Here is a 17,994-nt window from a genome sequence, read left to right on the forward strand (position 1 = left end):
CCTCATTATGTGCATTATAACCCATAACTCATTACCTGCATCATAACCATAACTGTAGACTATGAGTTACTCGCAACATCTTTCCTGTAATAGCCTATTATTCCATTATATCAACATTATATAAGCCATATTTCGAGATAATATTTTCTAATGTCAATACTCACACATAAGTTCATTTTCAAACCCCCAAATTATCAGCAGCAACACATTCCCAACATTTTGAGAGTTTTGCAAAATTTTATAGAAACAAAACACACAAAAGACATATAGCAAAGGAAATCAGATAATTCGATGGCCAGGTCTACCAAATCTTGTGGAAATATCATTTACAATTTAGAATCCATCAATAGGAAAAGAAAGAAATGCTGGAAAAACACTTTCACATGTTCCTTTGCAGTGAGAAATCCTCTTCCTCATATCTCGGGAAAGCAGGCTTGGGTTCTCAAACTTCCAGTGCAGTTGTGCAGTATCTACTTCTCTATATCCCTCAAATGAAATTTTACTCCTCTATACCTTGTGTTATAAGAAATACAAAAAATAATCCAATATGAGGAAATAGAAGAGGTCCTGTAAAGAACTTTAATTCAAACGCAATAAAAATGAATAAAAGTATAGCGAATTAAAATGTACACTTTGCCCATTTGGAGAATAGTTCGATTTCCCAGCTTTTTCCCATCTTAAGTAAGATTTAATTAAAGGATTGTATATTGATCAGTTATTCGTCTTTGTATTTAAGACATGATAAAAGAAAACTAAATTTGATTTTGATTCATTCCTATTTGAAATTTCAAATATGTTAGACTTGGATTACCCCTTTTTTTTTTGCTCGATTTGTGATAAGAAACCTAGCAGAGATAGCAGTCATACCTTTCGTATACTTGGTTTTGTTCCCCTCTTTCCTCTTTCTGAAACTTTTTCTCCCAGCTGCTCCATTTAGCTTATGATCTGATGCAAGGGATTCTATTCCGTTGGCATCACAGGCCGCCTTTGCGGTGGCTTTTGCTGCCTCTACTACTCATACAAGGAAACTGGTTGTCCTTGAAATGCCATAATTCATCTCATTGCCAGTAGTCCAGTACTATAATGGACTTGCGTAGTAGTCTTAATCCGCGAGCTACCAAGATTAACCGGCATCCTAAAATCCATTCATCCATTCTTCGCTCCCGAGTCAGCCTTAATGGGTCGATTTAGAAGCTAATAGTGGGCCTGTTTTAACTAAGCTTGGACCACAGTTCATGTCTGCAACTTGAAAATCGTGTGCTTCAGCAGGATAGGATAAGAACATACAGTGCTCAGGTCATTGAAGCAACTTAACTGTGAAATTTGGTTCTTTTAAGGTAGACATATTTGCTAACATCTTATACAGTCAATTAGTAGTCATACTATTAAACCAAGATGCTCATAACTTTAACAGGTGCATCATCAAGACTACATAATCACCTAAAGAAGCTTTAGAGGTAGAACATGAAACCCCCTGTAAGAAGCCTGCTAAATTGACAGAGGCAGGACCATCACCAGAAACACCAGGTAGCCAGAAAACAACAGAACATTGAACAAGTTTCTCAGAAGCCCACTATGATGAAATCTAGCTTATTGCACAATGTTAACCCCCACCCCTCTTATCCAGTACATATGAAGTACCGTAAGGAAATTTCCTCAATTAACAATACAAAATCTTGAAGCTCGTGCAAGACAGACGGAGATGACGATATTTTGTTATCATGATAAACACAACCTTTAATTCTAACACTATCCATGATTTCCACAAACTATGAGCCTTGTAAAAATGATTCTCCAATAAAAAAATTCCATTTTGACAGAAGAATTAAGTTCCTTAGCATGAGAAGATCATATGGTCACCAGGGAGGAGGGGACAACAGCAGCTAGACCCCCTCCTTCGAACACACCATATTCTCTCATTCTACTATCCACCATAATAACATTGCAACCTCCAATCTCATCATACAATTTTATATACCTAATCCGGTTTGGGTTCCCAACATAATATTTTCACATTCTGCTTGTTTGGCAGCAAGTCGAACCACTTGCTAATCCCAACAGACAAAGTTCATAAAAAGGAGAGGTATGTCCAGAGACCACAACTATTATATCCATATTATATTTTTTTTCTCTACTCATCTCTCAAATACTATTGGTTCCTCTCTTTAACTCTCTTAGGAATCTTTTTATCTAACACTGCAATAGCTAACGTTCTTAAACATAGTTTGGTTGATATTGGTTTTCTTCACGTACAAAATTATGGAAGCACCAAACCATTGAGTTGTAGTCTTTCAGAATTCAGTGCAAATGTGCAATGACGGTGATTTCCACTTGTTAGAAAAATCCTATATCATGGATTGCATCATTATGTTCCTATGGTGGTTCATTTTTCTATAATGAACACACTTTAAATAATACTTCAACAATCCATAAAACTGGCAAAACTCTGCTGCCAAAATTACTTTTAGCCTCAGAAATTGGCTAAGTCATTGTTGGGCCCGTCTACTTGGGTTACAGAAATCGAGGAGATGAAAATTGCAACTATGATTTGGGTAAATATACTTTCTTTTATCGTTTTCCTATATGAGATTTCAAGATCCCAATATTACAATCAATAGGGGAACGCATGTAAGAGGTTAAGAATGGATGATTTTTTATGTCATACCTAATAGAGATATTCACAGAGACTTAATGGTTTACCTTCCCTCAATTCATATTAGGTAGAATGCACTATCAACTAACAATCAAAAGCTAAAAACTGGCCTAAAAAGCAAAATTAAGAACAAAACCAACGAAAACGAACCAAGAAGGCTGAATTAGCATGAGCAAATGAGATAAATGAAAGTGTAAATTTTCACCTTGTGATTGTATCCACGGTTCCATACTCGGGCTCCTTCTCATAATTCTCGAATTTGATCCTTCGATCGCTATAAACCGACATAATCTTGAAGAAAAACATATATTGATGAGAATGAACCTGAAAAGAGAAAATGGTGAAGGGGGGGGGAGAATAAAAGTATGAGAGTTGATGAAAATTGATCTGAAAAGAGAAAACGGAGAAGGGGGCGGAGTAGAATGGAAGTATGAGAGTAGGGTTTGTTGAAAATGGAAGGGGGAGAAATAGCCCAGAGAAAGAAAAGATCAAGGAAAGGCGGGAGAGGAAAAAGAACGCACGAGGAAGAAAATGACAATGGGTAGAATCGTCCAAACACTATTGATAAGGATAAGACAAAAAAAATTAGGCACAAAATGGGGGGAAAATAGGGAGAGCACTATTGGGTGAATAGTATTGAAAGTTCAAGGCTTTATAAGTGTTAGGATTGGTTTTATGGGTTGCGATCAAATAGTAATTGTATTTGCCGCAATGGTTCGTTTTGGTGGATTAGTATTATTGGTTTCATGGTTATGCTTCTTTATTTTATGTTATGATCATGATTGATTTACTTGCCCATGTTAATTATCATGCTTGTTCTTAGTTCCGTTGTATGCATTGGATTTGTGGAATTAAGAAGCAAATGATTATTTGACTTGTTATGGTTATTATAGTTCAGTTGCATTTGGTTTCTTTTTAGTTTGAGTCGTATTACGAAACTGTAAAGCATATTTATTTATTTTGGTTTATGTGCACATAAAAGGCGAAAGTTTTTTTTGGAAGTATAGTTATACGAGTACCGCACACTTCGTATACGATTATCATTTAGGGTTTTCCAAATCAAATTAATTTTTTGGCAATTTTACATTAATATTGTAAATTGATTAATTGAAATAATAAGTTGCCAAAGTAACCTCTTTTGTGTAGATTAGTTAATTCCAATATTATGATGGTTTTGTGTGTTTAATTTTCATGCGAGTAATGATCGGCCCAAAGGAAGATTATTATTTTGTAGGAATTTAAATATACTTATGGTAATAAATATGTAACACTTATAAGGTTTTCCAAGTGAATGCAAAGTCGGCCCAAAGAAAGACTTAACATTTGACAGAATATTATTGTTAATATTTGATTACTACACCAAGAGTACCACTTACGGTTAATTTTTCTGTCCAAAGACTAAAAATTAATTCTGTGCTAGGTATCTTATGATGAGTTTTGCCAATACTTGAATTTGATGATTATATTTGGATTATGAATGTATTGTGAGCTTGTGTTTTATTTGTTTTGTTCTATTTCCAGTTAATACTTCTACTTCTGTAATATCTGTCAATGTCAACTCGATTCCATTACTAAATGGGGACTAACTTTAAGGATTGGAAGGAAATTGTAAGAATTTTCCTTGGCTCCATGGATCTGTAGGGGAATACAGTTAAACATAATAACATGTGCCGAACAATCCCCAAAGCCAGGAAACATGTATAAAAGACAAATTAAGCAAACTTACATTCGAAGCGTGTTTTCCACAATAACCTGTCAACGAACACGAACAAAGAACTCCACTTGTCGTTCCTCTACTTGGTTCACCGACACGTTCAGATCCGTCTTGATTATCGTAGCTTTGACAATCGATCAAGATACTTTGCTTTTGGGAAGAACTCACTTTGCAGGCACAGAGAGAATTAGGGTTCTCTGTGTCTCTAGGGTTTGAGTAATATGAATTGTGTGTTGTTGGAAAATACAATATGCCTATTGTATTAATGATGTAACCAGCCAAGAAACAAAGGCCTTGACCGGCCACATCATGCAAGCCACGGACCGCACAGCCCCGCGCCCAGCGACACACTACAGGCCGAAGCCCACGGCGCGCGCGCCGAGCAGGTGGGCCGTGGGCCTGCTCGCTCGTCGCTGTGATGCTTGCGCTGTTGCATGCTGTGTGTGCTCGCGCCCAATGGGCTGGCCTTGCTCGCCTTTTGCTCGCGAGCTTGCTGGCTCGTTGGGCCTTGCACGCTTACGTGTTTGGCTCGACGGGCCGGCAACTCCGATGCCCTTCGTATTCGCGATTTAATATATTTTCGATATATTATTTATCGTTTCGTATACGACGAATCACAGTCGTACGATACGATTTATTCGTGTCGCCCAGCTTACGAATATTCGCGATACGATATACGATTCCGACAAAGGTCGTATCGTATAATACGTTTCCAACTAATTCCCGAAAAGATATTAAATGAATTTCCGATTCATTTGATCCGGTGATCTGTTACGTGTCATTGGTGTGACCTTGTAGTTTCTGTCAAGAGTAAGTTGTGAGTTCAATATCCATTAGAACTCACTGATCGGAAGCATTGCTCCAGCTAGCTGTTCCGATCACTTGATCTCACTGAATTAATGGTTCGCAATTAATCTGAACCTTGGTATTAGACTTAATGCACCTTGGGTGAAGGACATATTTCCTTCAGGATCTTGACCTTGCATTAAGAACGGATAAACCCGCTACTCTTACGGCTGAAAGTACCGCTGATCAAAAGTGTGGCTTTTAGAAGTGGGATCGTTCTAATCGTATGTGTCTAATGATCATGAAGCGGGGAATTCCAGAATCATTTACAGGCTTTGTGTCTGATGAGGTCACTGCCAAAGGGTTCCTTGAACAAATTGAGAAGCATTTAGTTAAAAACGAATAGGCGGAAATAAGTACAACTTTGTTGAACTTAATTTCTATAAAGTATAAGGGTCAAGGGAACATAAGGGATTACATTATGGAAATGTCTCATCTTGCTTCAAAACTAAAGGCTTAGAGCGCGCTGTCAGATGACTTGCTCGTGCATTTAATTTTGATCTCTCTTCCTACACAGTTTCATCAGTTCAAGATAAGTTATAACTGTCAGAAGGAGAAATGGTCTCTAATGAGCTCATATCTCACTGTGTGGAAGAAGAGGAAAGGCTTAAGCAAGAGAAAACTAAAAATGCACATTTGGCTAGTGCCTTTCAAAAGCAAACAAAAGAAAAGGAAAATGCATGCATAAGGAAGCTGCAAGTGCTCCAGCTCAAAAGAAACACCAACAAAATAAATTTGAAGGTATTGGTTATTACTTTTGTCAGACTCCTGGACACCTAAAGAAGGATTGTACTAAATATCACGCTTAGCGTGCAAAGGAAGGTACATTTACTGTTTTGGTTTGTTCTGAGGTTAATTGAGCTTCAGTTGCTAGGTGGGTAGATTTTGGTGCTACTACTCACATAGGTGTGTCTATGCAGGGTTGCCTGAGCTGCCGAAAGCCAAGTGATGATGAAAGATTCATTTATGTGGGCGATGGCAAATCAGTTGAGGTTGAAGCAATAGGGAAATTTAGGTTGTTGTTAAGAATTGGTTTTTATTTTGATTTTAGACTTTCATTGTACTGTCTTTTAGACGAAATTTGGTTTCTGTTTCTGTATTGGACAAATTTGGTTATTCTTGTTCTTTTGGAAATAGCCAGTTTACTCTTTCTCTACATTCAAATATCGTCGGTACTGGTTCTTTATCTCATTATGAGAACATATATTTTCTTAACACCATTGCTTCTTATAATAAAGCCTTGCATACAAGTTCAATAGGTACAAAGAGAAAGTTAACTAATGAGGATTCCGCTACATTGTGGCACAAACGTTTAGGGCACATATCTAAACAAAGAATTGAAAGGCTTGTGTAAACGGAATTCTTGATCCCCTTGATTTTTAGATTTTTAAATCCATGTTGAGTGTATTAAGGGGAAACAGACAAACACAAGGAGATTTGAAGACAATCGAACTGCAGATGTCTTAGAACTTATTCATACATATATATGTAGGCCATTCTCTACACCTGCTAGAAATAGTCAACCATATTTCATTATGTTCGTAAACGACTTTTCTCGATATGGTTATTTTTATCTCATTCATGAGAAGTCTCAATCACTGGATGTGTTCAAAAATTTTAAGGCTGGGTTGGAAAACCAACTCGGAAAAACAATTAAGGTTGTTAGGTTTGACCGTGGTGGTGAATACTATGGTAGATACGACGGATCAGGTGAACAACGTCTAGGGCCATTTGATAAATTCCTCGAAGAGTGTGGAATCGTCCCTCAATACACTATGTCAGGATTTCCTACCATGAATGGTGTAGCTGAGAGACTTAGTCGGACTTTAAAGGACATTGTAAGGAGTATGATTAGTCACACAACCTTACCAGAATCACTCTAGGGAGAGGCAATTAAGACTACATCTTATATCCTAAATAGAGTTCCTTTGAAAGAAGCTACTAAAACCGCTCATGAGTTATGGACTGGAAAAAATCCCAGTATAAGGCACTTGCATATTTGGGGATGTCTAGCTGAGGCAAGGCCTTATAGGACAAATGAAAAGAAGCTGGACTCAAAAACAGTTAGTATCTACTTTGTGGGATCTCTGAACAATCAAGAGGGTATAAATTTTATGATCCCACTACTAGATCAATCTTTGGTACGGGAAATGTCCGGTTCTTTGAGGATGTTGAGTTTGGGGAGAGAGATATTACGGATTTTGTCTTCGAAGAAGAATTCGTTCCCCTTCCATCCATTGTTGAAACCAATGATCAAGATGCAGTTATTGGAATTGTTCAAGAAACATCCAAGAACAACAAGACAATGTCTAAGATTTCCCTAATCAAGATCAACAAGTTACACATGTCATTCCTGAAAAACAAACTCAAGTACCTCAAGAACAAAAGTCATTAAGGAGATCCACTAGATAAAGGAGACGTTCAATTCCTGATGATTGTGTTATATTTCTTCAGGAACATGAGGATGGCTCTGAAATACAGGAAGGTGATCCAATCAACTTCCATCAAGCCATGCAAAGTCCTAATTCTCAGATGTGGATTGATTTCATGATTGAGGAGATTAATTCCATGAAAGACAATGGTGTATGGAAAATCATTTTATTACCTGAAGGAGTGAAACCTATTGGTTGTAAGTGGATATTTACAATAAAAAAGGATTCAAAGGGTAATATAGTGAGATATAAAGCTCACCTTGTCGCAAAAGGATATACTCAACAAGAAGGCATTGATTATAATGATTATAAAGAGACTCTCTCCAATTTCATCGAAATAATCTTTTAGGATAATAATGGCACTAGTGGAACACTTTGACCTCGAGTTACATCAGATGGATGTAAAGAATGCGTTTCTCAATGGTGACATTGATGAGACAATTTATATGGTGCAACTAGAAAACTTTGTGTTAGGCGATGCAAAGAAAACGGTATGGAAATTAAAGAAATCCATCTATGGACTTAAGAAAGCTTCTCGTCAATGGTATTTCAAGTTTTATGAAATAATCATCTCATTTGGTTTTGATATGAATGCAGTTGAAGATTGTATATACAATAAGTTCAGTGGGAGTAAGCACATTTTCATGGTCTTGTATGTTGCTGACATATTGCTTGCTAGTAATGATATATGTTTATTGCATGAAACCAAGAGATTTATATCAAGAAAGTTTGAAATGAAAGATCTTGGTGAAGCATCCTTTGTATTAGGAATTGAGATACATCGAGATTTTTCTCGAGGTATTCTTGGATTATCACAAAAGAACTATATCGAAAATATTCTCAAAATGTTTGGCATGCAAGATTGTAAGCCAGGTGATACCCTTGTGGCTAAATGAGATAAGTTAAGTCTCGATCAATGTCCCAAAAATGATTTTGAAAGTAAATAAATGCAAGAGGTTCCTTATTCTTCGGCAGTGGGGAGTCTTATGTATGCTCAAGTTTGTACGCGTCCGGATAATGCGTACATTGTTGGCGTGTTATGCAGATAATTAAGCAATCCGGGAATGAATCACTGGAAGACAGTCAAAAGGGTTATGCGATATATTCATAGAACAAAACACTACATGCTCACATATAGGAGGTCGAGTCATATAAAGATCATTGGGTACTCCAACTCCGATTATGCTGAATGCCAAGACAGTTCTAGATCCACTTTAGGCTATGTATATCTTCTTGCTGGAGGTGCAAAATCCTGGAAGAGTGCTAAACATGAACTTATAGCAACCTCTACTACGGAAGTAGAGTTTATCGCATGTTTTGAGGCATCTAATCATGCTCTATGACTGCGGAATTTGGTCACTGGACTGAGAATTGTAGATGGTATTGAAAGACCACTAAAGATTCTTTGTGACAATAGGTCAGTAGTGTTGTATTCGAATAACAACAAGAGATCTTCAAAGTCAAAGAACATTGAAATTAAGTTCTGTGTTGTTAAAGAAAGAGTTCAGAGTGGAAAAGTGTCTATGGAACATATATAGGAACAAACTCCATTGTTTGCGGATCCGCTTGGGATTACCACCCAAGGTTTTTCATGAGCACACTGCTCATATGTGTTATGTCATTTGATGATGTACAAGTTTAGTGGGAGTTTGTGTTAGAATATTCATTTTCTTAAAGACACGTGTTTTGTATTTGGATTTTATGTTTCTACATAAATAAATTTTTCAGTTTATGGTTCACTCTGATCTATTGTGGTATGATCTCACTTAAGATTTTAGTAGGAATAGTTGGAAATAGGCATGTTAGGATCACATTTCATGAAATTTCCATGCTAATCGTCGATCCATACTTGATCTATGTCATTTGGTTATGTTAATATACGTGATCATTGAGAGCTTAGTCACAATATAGATGACTAAAGTCGTTTTGGTTCTATGTTGGCATGATTAATGGACGAGATTGTTCGGTGATACCTTTGGTAATGATGGCAAAGATTTTGTGCTCATAAGGTTATACATATTACATAAGGTAATACATGGGGCGCAAGTGGGAGATTGTTAGAAATAATCACGTGGACCTACATGTATGACCGTATGTGTATAAAAGTTATCTTAAAGTTAGCCCATAAAAGTGATAGGTTTTATAATTAAATATATTGGGCTTATAGGTATCTTATTGGTATGGGCTAATATGTGTAGAGATCCACTTCTATATCTCTTACTTTATGAAGGGCTTAATAGGAGATATGGAAGACCCTATATATATAGGTGTTAGGGTTAGGGTTATGGTCCCCGATTCATATGGTTTTCTATTCTCTCTGACATCCCATCATCAATAGAATATCAAGGGAGACCATATAGAATTGGAAGATCCAAAACCCACCACTCATCAATCCAATGGAGAAAGGTCGCTTCCGCAATTATATTCTACCGATTAATCTGGTATGAAGTACTCATTTTGGATTAATTCTAACATAAAATACTTTCTGAAAAAAAGGTAAGTAGTCATTCTAAGATAATAAATATTGATTTATTGATGTTGGTTTGAATGAATTCTAAAATCCACGCACGCATCGCGTGCATATAAAATATTAGTAACATAGAATGAAAGTCATTAAACAACGAGAGACCACCTTGACCCATATACTTTTTAGGAACACTTTTTTATTTAACACTTAGAAGTTTTTATTTTTATTTTTATTTTTATTTTAAATTTTTTATGTACTTCATCCATCTCTTTTTGTTCTTTTACGTTTTGCTTTTTGGGTGTTCCAAAATATTCTTTACATTTCCTTTTATATAATCACGTAAATGCTTTAATATTCTATCAAAATTTTTGTCCAATGATTATTTTAACCAATTAAATTCATTGGGTCATTTTAATCTCTCACACGTTTTCAATGGGACATTAAAATTTTCTCATTTTTCCTATATCAGAATTTTGATAAAAGTGAAAACAATATAAATAAACGTAATTTGCCTTGTTTAAATAAAAAAATACGGAGTAGAAGAATATCAATGCACATTTTTTTTTGAGGGAATAATCTCAATGCACATTAATTAATCGTTAAAATGCGTCCAAATACCAAACGTAAAGAACAAAAAGAGACGGGTTGATAAAAGATCTTGAAATTTGAAGTTTTTTAAACATAAGAATTCAGGATTGAATGCTTTATATTTGACCTTTTACGGCTTTTATTTATTTTGTTATTTTTTTTAGTAAAATGTTAGACACATTGAATTGAATTATGACACATTACTCCTACTAGTACTAGTTTATTAAGGAGAAAGGAAACGTAATTACAATTAATCATCATTAAATGTTGAAAAGTAAACTCCAACGATTTCATGCCAAGCCACTTAGTCAGGTTGACTATGTAAAATGCTAATCCATCACTTCCCCCTTATTGAGCAATTGGCTCTTCATGAGTATACTAATACTTTTTAAGTGACAAGAATTAGTCATAGAGTATAAAGCATTATCAATTTTGTTCATGTGTTTTTGGAAATCATGAAAAATATATTTTGTACGTATGTTATTACAATAATTTATATTTTGTTCACCTGATTTTCACTTACGTATTGTAAAACATAATTATAAGTTAATCGAATAAGTTAAGATGGGGTGTTTTAGGTTCAGTTTACAAATAAAATAAGTCCAAAGACAAAAAAAAGTTTTGATAAGTTAAATTTCAAGTAATCACCAAGTTTATTTTTTTTCCATATAATTTGGTTAATTTAAGTTAAACTCGGATAGAGGTTTTGAAGAGGTGACATCGTCTCCCTCCTTCGACGCCATGGCCAGACCTCGGAAGCAGCAAAATCAAGGCAAAGCACAATCGAATAAGAAGCAGACAAGTAAGGCGGTTACTCGGGCTGCTTCAAAGAACACAGTCTCACCGGAAAAAGAGGTGGTGGTGGCCATTGCCACGCCGGAAACACCAACAAACCCAGATGAAAATTTGTTCTAGAGGAACAGATTCTCACCCCGAAATCATCACTGCGTGATTTGCAACAACAATCACAGGTGCGAACAACCTTCAATGCGTGGATTAGTGGACTGACACAAGGGAAAGATGTTAGAACCCATTTTCAATCAAACCAGAGTATTGGCGAGAATGGGTCAGTCAGTTCTCCACCTTTAAATTCCAGCAATCTTGATCATGTTTCAATCTCTTTAGATGATAATCATGTTGATAATATGATTTCCCCCAATATTAATGCTGGCATGGTTCAAGTTGATGTTAAGGATATTGAGGGTGAAATTTCATTCTGGAATTCTGCTATAATATGTTATGTACTTGGTGCTAACCCACCACATAACGTTTTGGAGGGTTTTGTGAGGAGGGTTTGGGGAAAATATGGAGTTGATAAGGTTAAAATGGTGGGGAAAGGGATTTACATTGTTCGATTTAAGACCACGCAAAATCGCTCCAATGTTTTGAAGGGGGGTGTTCAGTTTTTTGATTCCAAACCTGTGATCATTGGACCATGGACCCCTGATGTTAATATTGCTGAAGAACCAGTCAAGAAACTCCCAATTTGGATCAAATTACCTAGACTATATGTTAAATACTGGGGTGAAAGGAGCTTGTTCAAAATGGATTGGTTGGGAAAGCTTTTAAGGTGGATCAAGCCACTTTGCAAAGGGACAAACTTATGTTTTCCAAGGTTCTAGTTAAGGTTGATATTGACCAATATTTTACATCCTGCATACAATTTTTGAATGAGAATGGTATACTCATGAAGAAACAGGTGGATTATGAGTAGATTCCACTCACTTGTTCCATCTACAAGGGGTATGGCCATACCCAGGCTAACTGTCACAACAAGAAACAAGTCAAAACAAAGAGGGGGTGGGTGAAGAAAACTGTCACTCTTCCCACAACTGTCCCTAGGGAGGAGGAGCTTCCTGAAACAGTTGAGGCCACAATGGTGGATAACACTGATGGCTTTACACAAGCTCATGGATTCGGTAAGCATAGGTGTCAGCAGCTGCAACCTATTGTTACTAGGAATCAGTTTCATGGCCTTTCTACTGAGGATGATTTGGAGAGTGAATTGGATGGTACTGACTCACCTGTAGTGGAGATGCAGCCATTGGGCAGGGGATTGATCTCCCCTACATCCAATGGATAGTGTTTTATGTTGGAATATTAGGGGACTAAATAGGCAAGCTAAACAGAATGAGGTGAGGAGGATGATTCTTACTTAGCAGATCAAGCTATTTAGTCTCCTAGAAACAAGGGTAAAGGCTTCTAACATGGGGGCCATGTACCTGAATGTATGTCCAAACTGGTGTTTTACCACCAATCTTAGCACTGATCATATAAATGGGAGAATTGTTGTGGCTTGGGATCCAGTGTGCTTTGATGTTGATATCTTGGCTGTCAGCAGTCAAATGATTCATTGTAATGTTACTCATAAGAGTTCTGCATTGATGTTTTGTGCCTCTTTCATTTATGGTTTCAATGAGAAGAAAGACAGAGTTGGGTTGTGGGATCATCTAAGGGCTATTGCTGATAACATGCCTAACCCATGGGTAATTATGGGTGATTTCAATGCTCTTATGGAAATTGAAGACAGAATTGGAGCACATGTTAGGCTTCTTGATATCCAAGACATGAGGAATTGTATGACACATTGTGGCTTCACTGAAATCAAGACAGTGGGGAGGCACTCTACTTGGACTAATAAACAGGAAGGCGATGCTAGGGTGTTCTCTAGGATTGGTAGAGTTCTTGCTAACACAAGATGGGATGATATATTTCTACTGCTGAATCTACCTTTCTCCCAGAAGGAACCTTTGATCACTGCCCTATGGTGTTGCAATGCTACCACCTCTTTGCTCAAAAAAGACCTTTTAGGTTCTATAATATGTGGCTGAAGTCTGCACAGTTCATGCCACTAGTTGAGAACACCTGGAGTAAGCATATCTCTGGGTGCCATATGTTTAGAGTAACTCAGAAGCTAAAACTGGCCAAACAAGAACTGAAACTGCTAAACAAGGCAGGTTTCAACTCCATTGAAGCTGAAAGCTTAAGACTACATAAGGATTTACTGCAAATCGAGGAAGAAATGCATAGGCAACCTGGTGATAGTTCATTGGCCACAGCTGAAAAAGTGGCAAGTCATGCCTATAAGATTGCTCATGAGTGTTATTTATCTTTCTTACATCAGACAACTAAGGTTCAGTGGTTAGATTTGAGTGATGAGAACAACAGGGTGTTTCATCAGAGTATCAAACAAAGAAGAAAAACTAATCAGATTCACTCTATACAGACTAGTGCGGGGGTGTGGGTGAAAACAGTTGGTGAGGTGCAACAGGACTTTACTCAGTTTTATAACTCCCTTTTTGGGTCAGTTATGACCAACAGAAGACAGGTTCAACCCATCATCATTGATCAAGGAAATAGCTTGACTGATGCCCATAGACAACTCCTTCAGTGCTCCTTCACTGAGGCTGACATCAAAAGAGTTTTGAACTCCATTCCTAACAACAAAGAACTAGGTCTGGATGGGTTCAGTAGTCAATTTTTCAAAGCCACCTGGTCCATTGTAAGCACTGACATATGTGCAAGTATATCAAAAAATTTCACAACTGGTAAAATTCTGAAGGAAGTTAATGTAACTTAAATTACCCTGGTTCCCAAAGTCATTGCATGCTGCTCTGTTCAGTAAAAATGTATATCTAAACTCCTCTGCAATAAATTGAGTGATGTGCTCCCTGATATCATCACTCACACACGGGGAGCTTTTGTAACTGGAAGATCAATCTTGCATAATGTCATGATCTGTCAAGACATTATTAAACATTATGGCAGAGGAATCTCTCAACCATGTTGTATGATGAAGTTTATCCTGAGGAAGGCCTATGACACAGTGGAATGGGCATTTATTGAGGAAGCAATGATTGAGTTAGGTTTTCCTGCACACTTTATCAGCTTGATAATGACTTGACTTTCCACCACTCCATACTCCCTCATGACTAATGGTGTGCCATCTCCCCTCATTCACCCTAAAAGGGGATTAAGACAGGGTGATCCCCTATTTCCCCTCCTGTTCACTATTTGCATGGAATATTTTTCTAGATCAATGAAACTGGTTGGCCAGCATCCTGAGTTCCACTTCCACTCTAGATGCAAGTCAATGAGAATGAACCACTTATGCTTTGCAGATGACTTGAGGGACATATCTCTTCTATGAAGTTAATGTTAGAGGGATTCCAAGTATTCTCTGAAGCTACAGGTTTACAGGTCAACCCTGCAAAATCTTCCATTTATTGTTGTGGAATGAATCCAACAATCAAATCTAGTATTCAGATGATTTATGGTTTCCAAATTGAAGAGCTACCCTTCAGATACATGGGGGTGCCTATTAGTTCTAGGAAACTGCAGGTTGGATATTGTGTATTACTGGTTGAAAAAATAGTGTCTAGGATTAAGGTTTGGAGCACAAGACATCTCTCATTTGCAGGGAGGATGCAATTAGTCAACTCAGTTCTTATGAGTATCTGTGTATACCGGGGACAGATATTTCTTCTCCCTAAAACAATTACACACTAAATTTCTGCAATTTGTAGGTCTTACCTCTGGTATGGAGCATATGATGATAGTAAGCCAGGCAGTTTGGTTGGGATCATCTTTGAAATCAAAAAGATCAGGGTGGTCTGGGTTTCAGAAACATCTCCCTTTGGAATCAAGCTGTTGTGCGAACACTGGCTTGGGCAATTAGCCAAAAACAGGATAACCTATGGGTTAAATGGGTGCATACTCTCTATGTGAAACATCAATGTTGGCAGCAGTATACTCCATCTCTTGCTGCTAGTTGGGCCCTCAGGTACATATGTAAAGTTAAAACAAGCATCTCAAATGCCCTTAGCTTAACTAAATGGCTTCTTGCTCCAAAATACTCCATCAAATGCTCTTAGCTTAACTCATAAGCCAAAAGTTCCTTGGCATAGGTTTGTTTGGAACAGATATACGGTTCCAAAACACAGATTTACTCTTTGGTTCGCTCTTCTTGACATACTGAAAACTAGGCCCATGTTGTTTAAGATTGGAGTGGGGGATAATGACAGTTGTGCTACATGTGGTACAGTAGTGGAAACTAGCTCCCATCTGTTTTTTGAATGCCAATTCAGTACTGATTGTCTGCTATCAGTTTTGGCTTGGCTTGATTTTAACTAATCCAGGAATATACTTACTTAGTTGCTTCAATGGGTGAGAATATACCGTAAGAAAGATTTCAGAAGGAAAGTTATCCCGTTTGCTCTAGCAGGACTTGTATACCAGATATGGAAAGCATGAAATGTAGCTGTGTGGGATCTCCAAGTTCCAACTAAGCAACTCATTTTGCGGATAATCCAGTTTGATACTAGGAACAGGATTCAGAACCTGATTAGCAAGAATGTTAATAGGTTAGATCATGATTGGTTTAGAGCACTATAGTGCTTTTTGTTGTTTTAAGCTCAGGTTGTTGAGTTGTAGTTGTGCAGGTTTGGTTCTGTGGGTGCTTCCCTCAAGTTCCTTCCTGGCTAGGGTGTAATATCCCTTTCTGTTGATTAATATATAATAGCTTGCTTGCCAAAAAAAAAGTTAAACTCGGATAAGTCCAGTCAGTACGTGTGGCGGAGACAGGTGGTGTCAAGGGTGGGCCGCTGACCATCCAATTTTGTAAAAAAAAAATTTGTTTATATATTTATTAGAAAAAGTAAACTATTACGGACTAAATAACTGTTTTACTAATTAACATGAAGACATTGGCGGAGCTTCCTTGTTGTTGGGGTGGGTCTAGACCAATTTTTTTTTGTAATTTTAGTTTCGGTTCCTCTGAATTGAACTTTGAGTATAATTGTATATATCCTGTACTATATTGCTTTTTTTTACGGGCTTCCTTATATAAACTGTTCAAGATCCGCCACTGCATGTCGATACCCCAATTCAAAAATATCGACACCCTGATTAAAAATTCGGGACTCCGCCAATGAGTCCAATTAGGTAAAAATCGATCAGAGAATTACCTCGCACCTTCACTTATTTTATGAGAAAGTAATTATTTACTTCGTATATTCGTAGTAAATTTAAAGTTAATTAGACAACAGAGTCATAGCCAACCGTCGTTAAATGACACAGAATAACACATCACTTGCATTTTTTTTATGGTAGTTGGTTAAGAAAAATAATTCTCCTGAACCAACACTTATCTCATGTTAGTCATGTGAGCTGAGGTTAATGTTTGAATCACTCTCAAGCATAACACAACGTAATTAACGAGTCTCGACCTTGTGACCTCCAAGTTACAAGTTGCATGAGTTCACCGTCAACTCCACCAATAACACATACACTGATACACGCATGTAAGTTTTGTTTGACAGGTTTCGATTTCACCCACAATGTCAATGCAGCTTAAAAGTTTAATCCAACATTATGATCCTCCGGAGAAGGTCAAGAATACATTCGTAGCTCTTTTTAGTTGCTTGTGTTGTATACGGGTTTAAAATGTCCTCGTACGGTTGTACCTTAGGCTTGTATTAATGGCCATACTTTTTTTAATAGTCACTGTTTACAATTGACTCTAAATGTGGGATGTTACAAGGGTTTATATACATAGGATTTACAATGAGATGACCAACATTTGCTACCTAATCTGCTGCTTTATTTTCTTCTCTGAAGACGTGTTGGATATGAAAACTTTGGAACTGTTGGAGAAGAATCTTGATATCATTTACAATATTGTGAAGTTTCCAAGGGGTTTTCCAAATCCCCTTAACTGTATTAATCACTAGTAGATTTTCACCTTCGATGTGGAGATCTTTGATGTCGAGTCGGAGTGCTTCTTGAATACCTTTATGTAGCGCCATAGCTTCTGCCATATAAACTTGAGTGTTTCCGAGGTTGAAGGAAACTACTGATATTGTTTTGCCATTGTTGTCTCTGTATTAATAGCCATATAGAACTAGGTAACCAACATTATGAAAAAAGAGTACGTAGCTAACTACGTACTACTAGTACAATAGAAGTATATTACATAATACGGAGTAATATTCTAGGAAATATAGCAAATCTAATATATAATATATCTCTATTATATAAGTGAAGAGGTGAGGGGCAATAACGTAATCACACTTTTGGTGTCCCCTTGGAAAAGACTAAACTACCTTATTCTATACAAGGATACATTCAACCCTTCCTGCTGTCCCTTCCTCCCGTTTTCTCTCTCCTCCACCGTTTTCTCTCTTCTCTCTCTTTCCTCCTGTTTTCTCTCTTCTCTCTCCTCCCTCCCGTTTTCTCTCTCGTTCCTCAAATCATATCCTTCAATCTTCTTCACCTTCTACGACAATAGAGATTC

At 37.1% G+C, this 17,994-nt stretch overlaps 1 long non-coding RNA gene and 1 pseudogene across 1 annotated transcript; one reads left to right on the forward strand and one right to left on the reverse strand.

Moving 5' to 3' along the window:
- Window positions 1–229: 229 nt before the first annotated feature.
- Window positions 230–3,055, reverse strand: LOC130459325 (uncharacterized). The gene is made up of 3 exons (XR_008918668.1): window positions 2,859–3,055; window positions 868–1,239; window positions 230–513 (listed from the first exon to the last, which is right to left on the reverse strand). It is a non-coding gene; the product is annotated as an uncharacterized lncRNA (long non-coding RNA).
- Window positions 3,056–3,190: 135 nt separating this feature from the next.
- On the forward strand, window positions 3,191–5,559 carry LOC110794685 (uncharacterized; annotated as a pseudogene).
- The last annotated feature ends 12,435 nt before the right edge of the window (window positions 5,560–17,994 follow it).

This window comes from Spinacia oleracea, chromosome 4 (assembly GCF_020520425.1).
Source record: "Spinacia oleracea cultivar Varoflay chromosome 4, BTI_SOV_V1, whole genome shotgun sequence".
Classification (NCBI taxonomy): domain Eukaryota; kingdom Viridiplantae; phylum Streptophyta; class Magnoliopsida; order Caryophyllales; family Amaranthaceae; genus Spinacia; species Spinacia oleracea.